Source organism: Amphiura filiformis, chromosome 15, assembly GCF_039555335.1.
Source record: "Amphiura filiformis chromosome 15, Afil_fr2py, whole genome shotgun sequence".
Classification (NCBI taxonomy): domain Eukaryota; kingdom Metazoa; phylum Echinodermata; class Ophiuroidea; order Amphilepidida; family Amphiuridae; genus Amphiura; species Amphiura filiformis.
Window position 1 is genome coordinate 40,844,823 of NC_092642.1, and position 17,340 is coordinate 40,862,162.

Here is a 17,340-nt window from a genome sequence, read left to right on the forward strand (position 1 = left end):
TTCAAATCTGACGTACAGTAGGCCTATCAACGTTGTATCGTGCACAAATTATGATTCGAGACTATTTCATTTGACACGGTTGTATGGATTTCAAAAGATCGGTCCTATAATAGATATCGAATAGAGAATTACAGCAGGAGGCTTTGAGGATGCCGTAATCCTCTTGATAATCAACCAATCAGAGAGACATATTTCAGAAATATGTTCGTATAGTTGAAACTCTTTCAATATTTTAAGTAATCGCGTTTCACATTTAGCAGCACTTTGGCTTGCAATAAAGCCACGAAGGGACGGTAATGCTAATATACGATTTCAGTCAAATATTGGTGCAAATATACGATTTCGGTCAACTATTTGGCTATTCTTTGCCCAAAATTATCAAATGTTTATTAGTAACAACTCTTAGGAGGGTTTTCGAGTCATTTTAACGAAATAATGAGGTAAAATAAAAGAAAGCCCACTTACAATTTTGGACGCTTAACTGTGGTGTTCTAGGGGAATTAAAATATCACAATTAACATGTTTAATTCAAAATCGTTGTCCTACAAGCACGTGTTAAATGGCTCGATTCACATTAGGTATAAGTTGGGACATTGTCAGATTGTGTGGACATTACAAATACAAACAATAAGGTTAAAAAAAACCATTTAAAAATGATTTTAAAAGATCGTCTATTTTGTAGCTTACACTGATTAGACCAAATATCTGCCTCTGACGAAAAAAAAATGTTTTCCATGCTGATTTGTTTTTGTAACTTGAGTATATCATTTCAAAAAGAAAGAAATAAAGGCGGATATTACTTTTTAAAATCTCAACGCATTACTATTAATAGGCCTATAATTAATGAAAAAGTATAGAAGGCGTTGCATCCGGGTCTACATGCCTACAAATAATACTTAAGAAACTGACTAAATCAATATATGACTAAATATAAATGAATCTCTAAATCAATTAATCAATCAGTAATCAATCAATCAATAAATAAATAAATAAACAAATAGGCCTAAATAAATAAATCTATAAATAAATAAATAAATAAGAACTGAATGTGCCATTTATATTATTATTACAATTTTAATATTTTTTATATTAATATCAGTATTAATATTATTAACTTTAAAGGTGCCCATTGATTATATAATAATTCAAGTACAGTTGAATACAAGAAGACATAAAAAGATGTTCATCATTCCGTGCACGAACACTGCACTAAATTTACCACTCTTAGAAATTTGGCAACTCCGTATCAATTAAGCAACCAATGATTGTGGCAAAATATATATTTTTTATTGTATGCGTGCAATACTTTCTGACGTCACGAAAAATATTGTACATACAATATTGTACGTACAATACGGAGTCTGAAGCGCACTTTAGAGTCATTTTAGCCTGAAGAAAGAAAACAATCCTGACTGACCAACCTACTAGAAAGTCTGTTCACCCGTAAAACATGCTGTGTTTTTTGTCGCCTTTACAGCAATAGAAAATAAGCTTGAGTTGAAACTCTGATCAATAAAAGGAAACAGCACTTAAATGTAAACAAAATAGCACTAGCCATTTTCAACATACTCAGTAAATATCAACTTAAAGGGCATTTCGTGATCCACAGCCTCATCCCCCACATTACCCAAAAAAAGTTGAGATTTTTACACCACTGGATACCTCTGGCTACATAATGTTTATGTACCAAATATTTCTTGCAGATTAATTAGTTTAGCAAAAATATCGCCAAATTTGAATTTCGTTCTGGTCCACCAGAACGAAATTACAACACATTGTCTATGGAGCAGTGTAATACACATAATCATTCATAACTCGCATAAGCAAAAATCGGAATCAACTGAAATTTTGGAAATAAGCTTTTTCGTGGATATCTACTGAAAATGTCATAAAAGAGGATGCTAGGATCACGAAATCCTCCTTTAAATAAATAACATATTTATAATGATAATGTGGTATACATGTAGCTGGCCAGGTTGTTCAATGTTATTTGATATGCCCACCAGGCCATGTGTATATGCAGTGACAAGAATAACGAGGCCTTAATTTATCGATGCCCTGCATCATGTTTACTTTATTAATATGGGATAAACGCCATATGGGAATGTTTACTTCATCAGATGTGAAGTCATATGGCTCGGTGCTTGTGTCAAGTTACTAGGTTTTTCCTCTTTCCTTGTGAAGGTGAAGGTAAAATTAAATTTAATATAACACACACTCACTGCACTGGCTGCTGTGTGCAGCAGGATAGCCAGGATTTTTCTGAGGGGGAAGGAAGGGCCAACTTTAAAGGGGTAGGGCAAAATTGAATAAAAATGGTTCAAAATGGGCTAAAGAGTGGGCTAAAGAGTGCAAAAAAGATCTTAAAATATCCGGGCAGCAAGCAAAACCAGCATCCCACTGGGGGTTGTGGGAAGGGTTGGAGGAGGGGGTAGAGACTTATCACACATGCCCCCTTAAGCTACACCACTAAGTGTGCGTCACTTGGAGCAAAATATGTTCAGGTAAACTTCAGTTGTCGTTTTAAAAGCATTTGAAGACCTTGTGTATGTATCAAAAAATGAATTAATTTCATCTACAACAATTATATTATGTGAAGAGATTCATCAGGTTTGTAGAAATTAATTATATTTCGGAATTTTCATGTTACAAATTAATCCAACATTTTGTCACTGTGATATAAGTGTTCCCTTCATCTGAGAAGAATCAAATGTGATTTGAAAGAGACTGTCGCACCATCATGAATAGGGATGAGGGGGTCTGTCAACTTAGTCATGTCTAGGACCCAATGGCGTAGCGTCATAGGGGCACAGGGGGTCGGTGCCCCCCCAATATGATGACCCACGCTATGCCACTGCTAGGACCCATCTCATTTTTAACTTATTTGCACAAATTCTTTAAGAATCAGATTAATTTCTCATTCACTACTTTGAAGCATGTTTGAATATTTCAGTGATGGTTTATTGCACTTGCATATACCCCCTATGAAAGACATTACTTTAATCTTCCACACAGGGAGTGTGGATTTCAAATGGGATTACCTGAATGGGTGAATCCATTTGGAATCTACACCTCATGTGTCGGAGATTAAAGTCATGTCTTGCATACATGTAGGTGTATGGATTTCAACTGCAATGGCCCAATCTCAGCAACTGCTGGCTGAGGCATTTAATAACGGGATCTTTACTCCAGTTATTCCATGTTCTTCTCAAAATCTATAATGCAGCCATCACAGTTACTGCTCGGGCATTTCAAGAAGGAATCTTTCAGTTACTCATGCAAATTCCATTCAAATTTGTTCAATCTATAATCAGGCATGAAAATGATCATCCATGAAAAAACCTGAGAAGTTTGAAAAAGCCTGAAAAACACGTGAAATGAGGCTAAAAAGGCCAAAAACAGGCTGAAATTAAAAGAAATTTGTTCAATCTATAATGCAACCATCACAGTTACTGCTCGGGCATTACAAAAAGGGATCTTTCAGTTACTCATGCAAATTCCTATTCAAATTGGTCCAATCTATAATACAGCCATCAGAGCTACTGCTCGGGCATTACAAAAAGGGATCTTTCAGTTATGCATGCAAATTCCATTCAAATTGGTCCAATCTATAATACAGCCATCAAAGTTACTGCTCGGGCATTTCATAAAGGGATTTTTCAGTTACTCATGCAAATTCCATTCAAAAGCAACCCGGCATTCAAAGATGTAGTAAGTCTTCAAAAAGGGATCTTTCACTGCAAATTCCATTCAAATTGGTTCAATCTATAATGCAGCCATCACAGTTACTACTCGGGCATTACAAAAGGGATCTTTCATTTACTCATGCAAATTCCATTCAAATTTGTTCAATCTATAATGCAGCCATCAAAGTTCCTGCTCGGGCATTTCAAATTTAAGGGATCTTTCATTTACTCATGCAAATTCCATTCAAATTGGTTCAATCTATAATGTAGCCATCAAAGTTACTGCTCGGGCATTTCAAAAAGGGATCTTTCATTTACTCATGCAAATTCCATTCAAATTGGTCCAATCTATAATGCAGCCATCAAAATTCCTGCTCCGGCATTACAAAAAGGGATCTTTCAGTTACTCATGCAAATTCCATTCAAATTTGTTCAATATACAATGCAGCCATGTTGAAAGCATCTCAGCATTTCAATGAACTAGTAAGTCATGATTACTACAGTGACATTAACAAGTGACTGTTGTATGCGGATAAGATACGCTTGATATATCGTGACCGAATTCTGTAAATTCAGGCTGTGATTTTTTCCTCCTTTATACATGCCAATTTTCTGCTCCACTTCTGATCCGATACTTCTTGTGATAGATTGTCATGGGAGTTGTAGCTTCTTGTTTAAAAGCTTTTTAATATAACACAGTGCTTGTATTATGCAGTATGTGGCCCACTAAACAGTTAGAATAATATTCCCAACGTATAGTATTAAATATTGGTTGTCATTTGCGAGTGTTGTCTCGGTTTTCTTATAGTACGCGTAGAATATGTGCAGATAGGAGGCATTTATGAGATAGGTGGGAGTCGGCAAGTTGCCAAAAAGTACATTATACGCACAACCAGCCTCTTGTTGCATACTAAACTAGCTACATATGCAACACTTCCTAACCTAGGCTTGTAGAGATATCAAACCCAGTGGCATAGCATCATAGAGGCATGTCCCCCCTATCTAAGTGAAACTTGAAAAATCACATTGAAAATTGCCAAAAGTGGCCGATTACACCCTCCCCCTATTTAATGATTCATGCTACATGTACACATCAGATCCAAGCCACAATGCATTAGTTAGATTCAAATATTTTATCTCCTGTGATTTGGTTTGCTGCTCGACATTCAAACACTCTGTGCACAGCTATTTAATATACAAATACCAAATTCCCAATGACAAGCATTATGGGCAACAAAATTGCAGGAACACTGATATTACTTCCAAAGTTCAAAACTTTTAAAATCAATATACATTTGAGAAGTTGTGAGAACTTCGTTTGAAAGTTCACTTTTCTCAATATGAACAATTTATAGACTTAACAAACATTTTTTATGCTGCATGTGTGTGGTTAAGGATAATTATCACAAACATATTCAGGAAAATTGTATGTATGTTTTTAACAAAAACCTCAGGAAATGATAAACTTAAATGCTTTTTAGATTTTTACCACTGAAATTTGGTTAATACATGTAAGTAATGAGCATGAAAAGACTTGTCTGCTTAGTACCAGAAGTAGGCAAGTGCAATAGCTGCCATGTGTAGCTGCCATGTTTAGATGAGTAAAATATACTATGTGTACATTGCCAAATGTTCACAGAGCAGCTATTGCACTTCTGGCACTGAGCAGTCAAAGTATCAAACTACATGTGTCATTAATAAGTGGTGCACCATAGAACAAAGTTTCCGAATTTGGCACAATTGCTTGAGTTAATATTGCATGGGCAGGCAGTTGGCATGGATGTTTTACACACAAATGTTGAGTAGTAAAGTGGTGGACTTGAGACTTTTAATCACAGGTATTGCATTGAACACTGTGAGTATCATTTTGTTAGGCAACAAGTGCAATTATAGCTCCCATGTGTAGCTGCCATGGATAGATGAGTAAAATATACTATGTGTACATTGCCAAATGTTCACAGAGCAGCTATTGCACTTCTAGCACTGATCAGTCAAAGTATCAACCTACATGTGTCAATAATAAGTGATGCACCACAGAACAAAGTTTCTGAATTTGGCACAATTGCTGGAGTTAAAGCCTTAATGTACGATTACCGTTAAATTTTAATTTTGTTATTCTTTATTCAAAATGTTGAAATTATATAACTGACGGGATGGGTTGATGTCCATATAAGTTGAAATAATAAAGTGAAAGAAACCCCACTGGTTATTTTGGCCATTTAACATGCAGTTCTATGGGAGGACATTTTGATCACAGGTTTGTGGATTTTAACACTGTACGTATCATTTTGTTTAGGCAACTTGTGGGTGTTGGAACTTTACCATGTTTAGGCCTAAAAAAGAGAAGTTTGTATAGCAAGCTCCAAAGTCAGGGTCAGTTTGTCGATATTTAAAAAAAATATTTTGCCCCATACAATGTTAAAAAGCCCAAATTCACACACAAACTATGATGGTAAACAATGATTTATAAGGTTTGTCAGGCACATGTATTTAATATATCAGTTGTACCAAATATGTAAAATTCAAATATGAAAAAAAAAAAGCACCCAAATTGTTTAGGCCTTAGCTTTCCATCAGAGTGTACGAATTGACATCAATACTTATGCTAGGAAATGCAAACATGAACACTCGCTGTGCAGGTGAAGTGTTAAACCCAGCAGCAATTTATACTGGCTTTAACACCAAGGAAAATGTGACAACTACTAAGTACTGCAGATGACATCGCGTTAAGTGTGAACTGAAATCAACCTAGTTTGTCTATTTTATGACTAACTAGTTACTACATCATACCCCTGAAATGTAGGCTAATCAGAGCTCAAGTTGTCATGGGTCTTCCCTTGCATGATAAGTATCCCATGAAAGGCAGCGAAGAAATGAAGTGCATTAGGATATATGGCACTCCAATATGGAGGAGTGTGATAGTTGAGAACATCACATCTTGTAGGCTTATTAAGGCTCAAGTTGACAGGGCTTTCCCTTGCATGATAAGTATCCCATGAAAGGGGTGAAGAAATGAAGTGCATAAGGATATAATGGCACTCCAATATGAAGGACTTTAATAGTTGTGAACATTGCATCATGTTGGCTAATCAGGGCTCAAGTTGTCAGGGCTTTCCCTTGCATGATAAGTATCCCAAAAAAGGAAGCGAAGGAATGAAGTGCATTGGGATATATGGCACTCCAATATGAAGGAGTTTAATAGTTGTGAACATCACATCTTGTAGGCTAGGCTCAAGTTGTCAAGGCTTTCCTTTGCAAGATAAGTATCCCATGAAAGGGGTGAAGAAATGAATTGCATAAGGATAAAATGGCACTCCAATATGGAGGAGTTTAATAGTTGAGAACATCACATCTTGTAGGCTTATTAAGGCTCAACTTGACAGGGGTTTTCCTTGCAAGATAAGTATCCCATGAAAGGGGGTGAAGAAATGAAGTGCATTAGGATATATGGCACTCCAACATGGAGGACTTTAATAGTTGTGAACATCACATCTTGTAGGCTTATTAAGGCTCAAGTTGACAGGGCCTTCCCTTGCAAGATGAGTATCCCATGAAAGGGGGTGAAGAAATGAAGTGCATTAGGATATATGGCACTCCAACATGGAGGACTTTAATAGTTGTGAACATCACATCTTGTAGGCTTATTAAGGCTCAAGTTGACAGGGCCTTCCCTTGCAAGATGAGTATCCCAAAAAAGGAAGCGAAGAAATGAAGTGCATTAGGATATATGGCACTCCAATATGGAGGAGTGTGATAGTTGTGAACATCACATCTTGCAGGCTTATTAAGGCTCAAGTTGTCAGGGCCTTCCCTTGCATGATAAGTATCCCAAGAAAGGCAGCGAAGAAATGAAGTGCATTAGGATATATGGCACTCCAATATGAAGGAGTTTGATAGTTGTGAACATCACATCTTGTGGGCTTATCAAGGCTCAAGTTGACAGGGCTTTACTTTGCATGATACGTATCCCAAGAAAGGCAGCAAAAAATGAAGTGCATTAGGATATATGGCACTCCAATATAGAGGAGTTTAATAGTTGTGAACATCACATCTTGTAGGCTAGGCTCAAGTTGACAGGGCTTTCCTTTGCAAGATAAGTATCCCATGAAAGGGGTGAAGAAATGAATTGCATAAGGATATATATATGGCACTCCAATATGGAGGAGTTTGATAGTTATGTCAGGGCTTTCCCTTGCAAGATAAGTATCCCATGAAAATCAGTGAGGAAATGAAGTGCATTAGGATACATGGCACTCCATGGAAGAGTTTAATAGTTGCGAACATCGCATCTTGTACATGTAAGCTTATCAAGAATCAAGTTGTCAGGGCTTTCCCTTGCCTGATAAGTATCCCATGAAAGGCAGGGAAGAAATGGAGTGCATTAGGATAAATGGCACTACAATATGGAGGAGTTTGATAGTTGCGAACATCGCATTTTGTAGGCTTATCAAGGCTCATAAGTTGATAGGGCTTTCCCTTGCAAGATAAGTATACCCTGAAATAGAGCGAAGGAATGAATTGCACATGGATATGTGACACTCCAATATGCAGGAATCTGTGAACATCACAGCATGTAGGCTAATGAAGGCTCAAGTTGTCAGGGGGGCTTTGCCTTGTATGATATTAGTAACTTCTGAAAGACAGGGAAAAAATTAAGTACCGGTATACATGGATATAGGGCATTCCATTATGGGTGATCGAGTTAAGGGGGAGTTTAATTGTTATGTGTGAGTTTAATTCTGAGCATAGCATCATGTAGGCTAATCCAGGCTCAAGTTGTCAGGGGGGCTTTGCCCTGTATGATATTAGTAATCTCTAAAAGGCAGGGAAAGAATGAAGATGCACATGGGTATAGGACATTCCATTTCAGGGGAGTTCAATTGCTACGGGGGAGTTTAATTCTGAGCATACCATCATGTAGGCTAATCCAGGTTTAAGTTGTCAGGGATTATTATAACCCTTATTAACTTCAGTTAGAATGAATATTTATTTATATTTTCTCAGTGATAAGATCTAAATAATGACAGTAGCTTACAGTCTCAAGAGATGTGTCAGTAGCTTATATGCCCATTGAACTGGGTCAGACATTTTTTTAAGTAACAAAAACTTTGATTTTTCTAAAGTAACAGTAAAGTTTCATAGTTCAATCACAAATCAAAAGTGAAATAATTATACATTTGTAATTGAGCATTAGGCCTTCTACAATCAATGAAAATAATGTTGGCACACTCTGGCATACTAACTGTAAATCATCACCCTTCTCCCCTAATTCAATATTGATGAAAGCAATGTGGCTCTCCAGTCTCCCTAACCTTGATTGAGGGAGAATGGGGGAGGGAAGAGGAAAATGGAAGATTTGTACTTCTCATCAAACATAGTTATGCTAATTTCATTGAACATTATTGTCAAAGTGTGCCAACTATTTTTGTCCTTGATTGTAGATCTACAGGTGCTGTATCCATTTGTACTTGCATACTTCAATATTGTGAGCCATTTTGCATATTTAAATCTACAACATTATTCCAAAAGATTGTACTGCGCGCATGCAGCAAACCTGAAATTGAAAAAGACTACATTACGCATTCTAAAAAACCTTAAATTGGCTTTACACAGAGATGTAATACAGTTACTTTTCAGATACTGAAAATTGCCTGATCGATTATGCGCAACATCAAACATTTACCTGTGTTTGTTGTGGGAATAGGTTAAATTCAAGAAATGTTTTTTAAAAGATTTCTTTTTTAACAAAAATATTCAGAATTTTTTTATTTATAGCCTGAGATCCAAATTTTATTAGATAAATCTGAAAAAAAAAATCTCTGTTTACTAATGACCATCATAGGTTGCATACAATAGTTTAGATCTCTGCATGTTGTGATATTTTCATTTCATATTTTCATATCAATTTGAGTTGTTTTCATGGAAATACATAGATTATTAGATAAGGACTTTTGTCACATCTGCAAAGCAATTTAAAAGGGCTATTCCAGTTTAAATCCTTACACCCCTATGGAAGACATGACCTTACTCTTCCACACACAGGGAGTGTGGATTTCAAATGGGGTTACCTGAATTTGAAATCTACACCCCCTGTGAAAGATTAAGGTCATGTCTTCCACAGGGAGTGTGTGGATTTTAAATAGAACAGCTCAAAGTGAATTATGCGTTACTCACACACACACTGGAATAAATGCGATTTTAATGAAAATGTAAATTGAATTTACTTACTCAGTCTCTGTTGTTGTATTTAGAAAATGTTATATATATACAATGTATATTGTAAAAGTACTTCTTTATTCCATCAGGAGTGAAAAATGATTACTGTGTGTATTTTAAAATTTCTCTCCACTTAGTATTATGGGAAACATCAGAATCTGATCAAAAATGAAAATTGACAATGCATTAGTTTTCATGAAAGGAAGCAAAATAACAAGTATCTGAAACGTAAGGTTATACCCGTTGATCTGTAACTAGTGCCTTAATCCTAATATATTATTAAAAGCCTTTATAAGTGTTGCCATGGAAACTAAACAGCCTTTTACGCTATTTCAATCATTTTTACTGCTGAAGACGTGAAGTTCAATTTTTCAATATCGTATGTACGTGCCATTCCTGGGGAAATATCAATAGGGTTTATATATACATAGATAGAGATATATAGTAGATGGATGCTGTTGATAGATAAAAGATTCATTGCAACATGCTAAATCTGGTTTGAAAGCTAACGCTGTTGAAATTAAGCTCACGTCACGTCTCATATTATGGGTAGATGGCACATTCATTGTATAAATTTGTACATAGATACAATGCGTATTAAATATGAAAAGGCAGGAAGTGAATTTGTATACAAAGAAAACATAAACAGGAAGAAAACATGTTGAAACATGAGATACATTTCAAAATCAATGAGACTTCCTGAACATTACATTAGCGGCAAAACAGACTTGCAAATAAGCTTTAGCGGCAAAATAGACTAGCAAATAAGCAAACAAAAGCTGAAGACAAAAAAAGTTTACTTTTACTAGTTACCTATAGTTAAGCAGAAAATTGTAAGCAAATCAGATTAATAAATAAGCAGAAAATTGTAAGCAATTCTGATTAATAAATAAGTAGAAAATTGTAAGCAAATCGGATTATAAGATTAAGTAGAAAATTGTAAGCAATTCTGATAAATAAATAAGTAGAAAATTGTAAACAAATTAGATTAATAAATAAGCAGAAAATTGTAAGCAATTCTGATTAATAAATAAGTAGAAAATTGTAAGCAAATCGGATTAATAAATAAGCAGAAAATTGTAAGCAAATCAGATTAATAAATAAGTAGACAATTTTAAGCAAATTAGATTAATAAATAAGCAGAAAATTGTAAGCAAATCGGATTATAAGATTAAGTAGAAAATTGTAAGCAAATCAGATTAATAAATAAGCAGGCAAAAGAAGTTCAAGTAGGCAAATGTAACATATCTTTACTTGTACTTGACAAAAAGTAGCAGATATTTTTATGCCATATCATGTAAGTAAGCTTAAAACAGGTATTTTTGCCAAGTTACAAAATTGCACGGACAAAGCCTATCACCTTCTATCCAGTTCATTGCCAAATTATAGTAGATATTTCATTTAATTAAAGAACTATTTTTGCACAAAATTGCACTGAAAAATGCAACTTCAGAGCAATATTATTATTCTGCATCATACAGAGAAAACCATCACAAATTAATGATCAACCAATTTTCACAATATTGGACCCACAGGCAATGACAGGTATTTTTCATATTTTGCCTGTGGATGGTTTTGATTTTTTTGTTGGTTTTGATTTTTTTGTCAAAATTTCCCTTCAATAAATGCCCCAATTTCAGAAAATACAATGACCCCTGGGGCATTTAATAGAGTAATTTAAATGTACATTTAAATGAAATTTGAGTCCTTGCATTTTTGGTATGTTTAGTAGCAAAACTTTGAATGAATGAGCATGAATAATATTGTAACAAACCAAGAATGAATTGTAACCACTGGCACACTGAGAATCATGAAATGAGAAAAAGTATGCTGGTGGTATCCTCTTTGCGGAGCTGCTGTGATACTCAATTCAAAACAATCTCCAAAGTAGTTATATAAGCCTTCAAACCAAACTCCAAAGTAAACCTTCAAACTAAACTCCAATGTAGTTACATAAGCCTATAAAGCAAGCATAAATGTATCTCTCTCTCTACTAGCTAAGGCTTCAATTACAAATCTGGCAAGAATGGAAATATGAGATTTTTTACTTGTTTTTCAACTAAATTGCCTCAGATCACTCATAAGCAGGGACCAACAATTTTTCTTGATACAAGATTCCGAACCAGCACACATTCCTCTCTAAAGGTTTTAATTCTTTCCATGCAATTTGCAAATTTTTTATGTTTCTCCCCCGGCTGTCATTTTGCCATTTTTCCTACATGTAGCAATTTACCTCTATTTTCAGTGCAACTACTGGGCCCTGTTTTTAAGCCTCAAACTGTCTCTAACATCCTGTTTATCAAATTGGTTATATATAGTAACCAAATAATCCCTCCAATGTATGAAATGAATATACATGATTTTTAAAAGATTTTTTTTCAGAATATTTAAAAATATATGAATCTAGCTACTATAAATACCTGCCAATGCTATATCTAGTTTTAATTAAGATGTCAATCACCTAATTTGCTTCTATAATTTTAACTATATGGTCATTTTCACGGTAAAGGGTGTAACTTTTGATTTTTAGGGTCAAAATTTCAAACCACTTAAATATGTTTCTGTTTACTGAAATCATGCATAGAAGCAACTTAAATTCAAGTAAAATAATGTTTCAAGGCTTAAACCTTTTGATTTCTAATAAAAAATTTGACATTTGCATAACATTTTGGTTAAAAAATAAGAAAAAATGTATTTACATAACCTCAGAAAATTTTGACATGAAAGCTGGAATACATGTGAAATTCCATTCCAAAGTAAGTCAACAGATATAAGTTAAATTTTATACCATGTTTTGCTATGTTTGTAATTGCAGTTTAAAAATTTTTTAACATCAAGTGTCATTTACAATGGAAATTTCCAAACCTTAAACATATTTTTTAAGTTTTAATTGGGTTCCTAAAATAATTTGAATGTCTAACTTCATGTACAAATACTACTTGATGAAAGGAACCTCCCAGCCAAGTTTCACAGAAATTGGAGTTACTTTTTAGAATTGGCAATTCAAGCGATTTGTGTTTCGGAGGCTTCAGTTAACAACACAGGTGATCATAAAAGTAAAATATTTAGCTAACTACTACAAGTTGACATAAAAAAATAGGTAAAAAATATCACAATTACCAATTTTCATGCTTTGCTTCTAAGTATTGAATTTCAGTTGTGACAAAAATTAAATTATCACAGCAAGTCATTTTTTTTGTTTCGGAGGCTTCATGTTAACAATTGTTAAACATTGCAGAAGTAGTTTTTTTGAAAACAACAGTGTTGGGATCATCTAAGCTGTTATTTTCTTGTGTGTATTGAATCAATGATTCTATGCGGCAGATATTGTAGATTTATCACACATTAATTTTTTCACCCATTTGTTAAGTATGGTGTTTTTTGCATGTGAAGCCTCCGAAACAGGCTTTTTAAGGTATCAGTATATTTTTCAAACATTAACCATAATGTCAATTTTTTTTAATTTATGACATTCTGCACATATCAAGTAATAATTACAATGCAGATATCAGTATGAAACACACCAATTTAGATATGCATAGATGATAATTAAGTTTACTGTTGTTTCGGAGGCTTCATTTGTTTCGGAGGCTTCAATTGTTAACGGAAAGTTTGTATTGGGTCCCATTTTCAAACGGTGATATATATCTCCACGATTTAAAAACATGTGACTCGAGGATCTACTTTGCTACATTTTGATAAATAGATTGGATGAGCTCTTTTATTTATATTTGCACAAGCTTGCTGAACAGTTTGTTTCGGAGGCTTCAAAAAAGTTAACGGAAAAACGGCTATTTGAAGTCAAGATTTTATAAAAATTTTAAAAGCTTGCAAATCGGCTAATTTTTGTTACCCATTTCAAGTTAAGATAACAACTGTTATAAATCAAGAAGAAGTGAAGAAATAACCAAGAATTATGAACCAAAGCTACACCCACAAAGTTTGTTAACAATTGTTAACGGAAAATGAAGCCTCGAAACGACAAATATCGAAGTCCGGTTCTCAAAAATACAGGGCCGTTCACAATTAAATCTAATGTGGCAGTGTTTACTGAACATATGACTGTACTTTCAGGATAAGAAAAATTATCCATGAACTAACTGAAGAAAACACAGGGTTTTACAAAAATGTTACTGTTTTTTATAGTTTTTCCAAATGGCAATATTAAGTACATTTAAGCCTGCTAAAACTGAATGCAGTAACTCCCAAAGCTGATTATGCTACCCAAGGTAGCTGCTAACTAGATGACTTATGTGGCCAAAAATTATGGAATTCTGTGGCTTTATTAGAACACTACGGATTAAAATGTTAAAAATCCAAAGTTACACCCTTTACCGTGAAAATGACCATATTGTATCCAAAAGCTATCTCACATATAGCCCGTGCACCTGTAAATTTATATACCCTATTTCCTCCAATAGTCGCCCCCCTCAAATTAACGCCCCCACCACTTTTTTCAACCAAGACGTTTAAAAAATGCCGATACTTTAATGCTTTCTTGTGTAGTATATACATTTAAGCTTACCAAGTTGCTCACATGATTGATAATAGCGTCAATAATCAGCGAAAATCATGGTCGGAAACCCGGAAGTGAACCAGAAGTCAGTGTTTCTAGTTCATAGTTTGTCATTTCAGCGTGAGTTTTAAGCTTATTTAATTATTTTAATGGGAATTATCATTCTCAAAATGACCTCAAATAATCGCCCCCTGTTTGGAAAATGCAACACCCCCGGGGGCGTTTATTCGAGGAAATACAGTATTTACACATTTTAAATGCACTGGAGATGCTACATGTCTAGTCAGGCTAGCGAAAACGTTCCAGGTGAGCTGAAAAATAGTGAAGTGTTGAAGTTAAACTCTTTAAACATTTTAAACGATTCTAGATAAAGATAGAACCCACTGTTGAAACTTGCATGCTTGTTTGTGATAGCAGAACTTTGGAAATGTCAAGAAGGATTACCTGCTAACTACTGAAGACGATAGTATGTGCTTGGTAAAATCGCATAGGGACAAACTCTATAGTCCATATGCCTTCCCCGAGGCTGTAATTTAGATATCGTTTTTTATTGTATCTCTAAACATAATGATGGTTAGTACATAAAAGTATACATTTTCAGAAAGGAGATGGTGCAAGGACTGCAACTAGCATATTCAGATTCCTGTAAAAATGTGAAGTTTTTGGGAAAATCACAAAATTTGATTTTAATTCTGTGCCTCAAGGAAGGCTTATGGACTATAATAGTAGTGGTTGTCTAAATGGAAAAATAATTCTCTGTGATTATCACAATTCTTCACAAACATCTCTTCAAAATGTAATTATTTGTATTTTATAATGTTGTGTGCATGTGCGAGAAATGCTAACTATCATACAACATATTCAAACAGCTACCTTTTTGATTTATTATTTACTGCCTCGGGGAAGGCTTATGGACTATTATAGTAGTGGTTGTCTAAATGGGAAAATAATTCTCTGTAATTATCACAATTCTTCACAAACATCTCTTGAAAATGTAATTATTTGTATTTTAAAATGTTGTGTGCGAAAAATGCTAACTATCATACAACATTATTCAAACAGCTACCTAGGACAGTTTATGTCAACATATTTGTCAGGAGTATTTTATATTTATTTACGATGTGGGATAATAATTATGATAACAACAACTAAGTGTTTTTGTTTAGATGCATATGAAGCTCGCCCGGGGTGGGCACTCAACTTTGGAAGTGACGGTATGTGCCTGTCAATAGGCCCCTCTTTTGAAGTCGACTATACCCGATGACCCTTTTTTAAAAAATCTTATACCCGATGACCCCCTTTTTTTAATTGCGGCTACCCAATGACCCCCTTTTTTTGGTTGCGGCTACCCAATGACCCCCTTTTTTCTAGAATAGCATCATCAAAATGCAACAAAAAAATGCCGAAACTGTCAAATTTTGCTCCATTTTTTTTCAAAATTATGCCGACATTTTCAAAAATTTTTTCCATTTTTTCAAAATTTTCTACCCGATGACCCTTTTTTAAAATCTTATACTCGATGACCCCATTTTTTCAAAATATTGTACCCAATGACCCCCTTTTTTATTTTGTTTGTACCCAATGACCCCCTTTTTTAAAATAACGCTTTGTACCCGATAGGCCCCTACTTCGCGACTCCGGTAGGCACATACCCGTCACTTCCAAAGTTGAGTGCCCCCCCCTGCCTTAAGTATTATTTATCAAATATGCAGTATCTTTGAAGGTGAATAAATATTTTTTCAAATTCAAATGCAGTCTCCTCCGCAGCCAGTTTGGTTACACTCCCTCCACACAAACAGTCTGCCAATGGCCACATATACGCCGTTTCTGATTAGCTAAGAGCGCAACAATGCAAAGTCTATGATAACCTGATCAGAAGCAATGCATCCGGGAACTTGATTGCCAGTGAGTTGAACTCCTGGCTGAATAATCAGATACGCAAGCAGCACATGCTGGATTACGTCATGGGAAAGTGCTAGCCAATCAGAAAGAACTTGTTCGTTATCATTGGCAGACTGTTTGTGTGGAGGAAGTGGAACCAAACTGGTTGCAGTGGAGACTACTTCAAATAGAAACAGGAAATTTTAAGGCAAAGAACAATGTTTTGTCTACCAAAAAACTGCTAGCCAATCAGAAAGAACTTGTTCGTTATCATTGGCAGACTGTTTGTGTGGAAGGAGCGGAACCAAACTGGTTGCAGTGGAGACTACTTCAAATGGCAGAGAAACAGGAAAGTTTAGTAAAGGAAAAGAACAATGTTTTGTTTACCAAGTGTAGGTCAAATAAATATATACAAAGTAAACATACAAATTGACTCCTTGTCTCTCACAATACAAAATCATCAAAAGTTCATTGCTTATGACATTTTCTCCACAAGAGCTGAACTTTTAACCCCTATATATTGATGGTATAAGAAACCCGGGAAGAAAACAAGCATCCTCTATAAGATGATTAAGTCTCTATGCTCACACTTAACTAGCAGTTAGACCAAATTGAAACTGTCTGCTGGCTTTAAACAGTGCAGTATCATGGATGTTCTAACTAATCTAATTTTGTATATACCATTTAGTGGCATGGTTTGTTCTGTTGATGGATGGACATTAAATCATGTGCAGAGTATCTCAATAAGACTGGAGTCAACTGTGTATTTTTAGCTCATGTAATGTGGTCTAAAATTAAAAGCTCATATATCCAGGGTCTTAATTTGTATAGGGTAGAGAGGTGCAGCTGGGATTCCAAACTATATCTAAAATACTGTGAATTTTGTTCATTTTGAACAATTCCAAGTAAAACGAAGTTGGTTTACTCACGTTTTAGTGACGTTTCACCACTACACTAGTGGCTTCTTCAGACTGGCAACTCATCACATCTGACTGCTTGCTTTTATAGGCAACAGGAAGCACTGTAGAGGGCGTGATGAGT

The 17,340-nt window shown here is 34.9% G+C and overlaps 2 protein-coding genes across 5 annotated transcripts in view; one reads left to right on the plus strand and one right to left on the minus strand.

Moving 5' to 3' along the window:
• Positions 1-17,340, minus strand: part of LOC140171644 (phosphopantothenoylcysteine decarboxylase-like) — a 182,197-nt gene that overhangs the window by 127,209 nt on the left and 37,648 nt on the right. The window lies entirely within an intron of this gene.
• Positions 1-17,340, plus strand: part of LOC140170957 (uncharacterized) — a 68,873-nt gene that overhangs the window by 10,736 nt on the left and 40,797 nt on the right. The gene's annotated exons all lie outside the window — the stretch shown is intronic.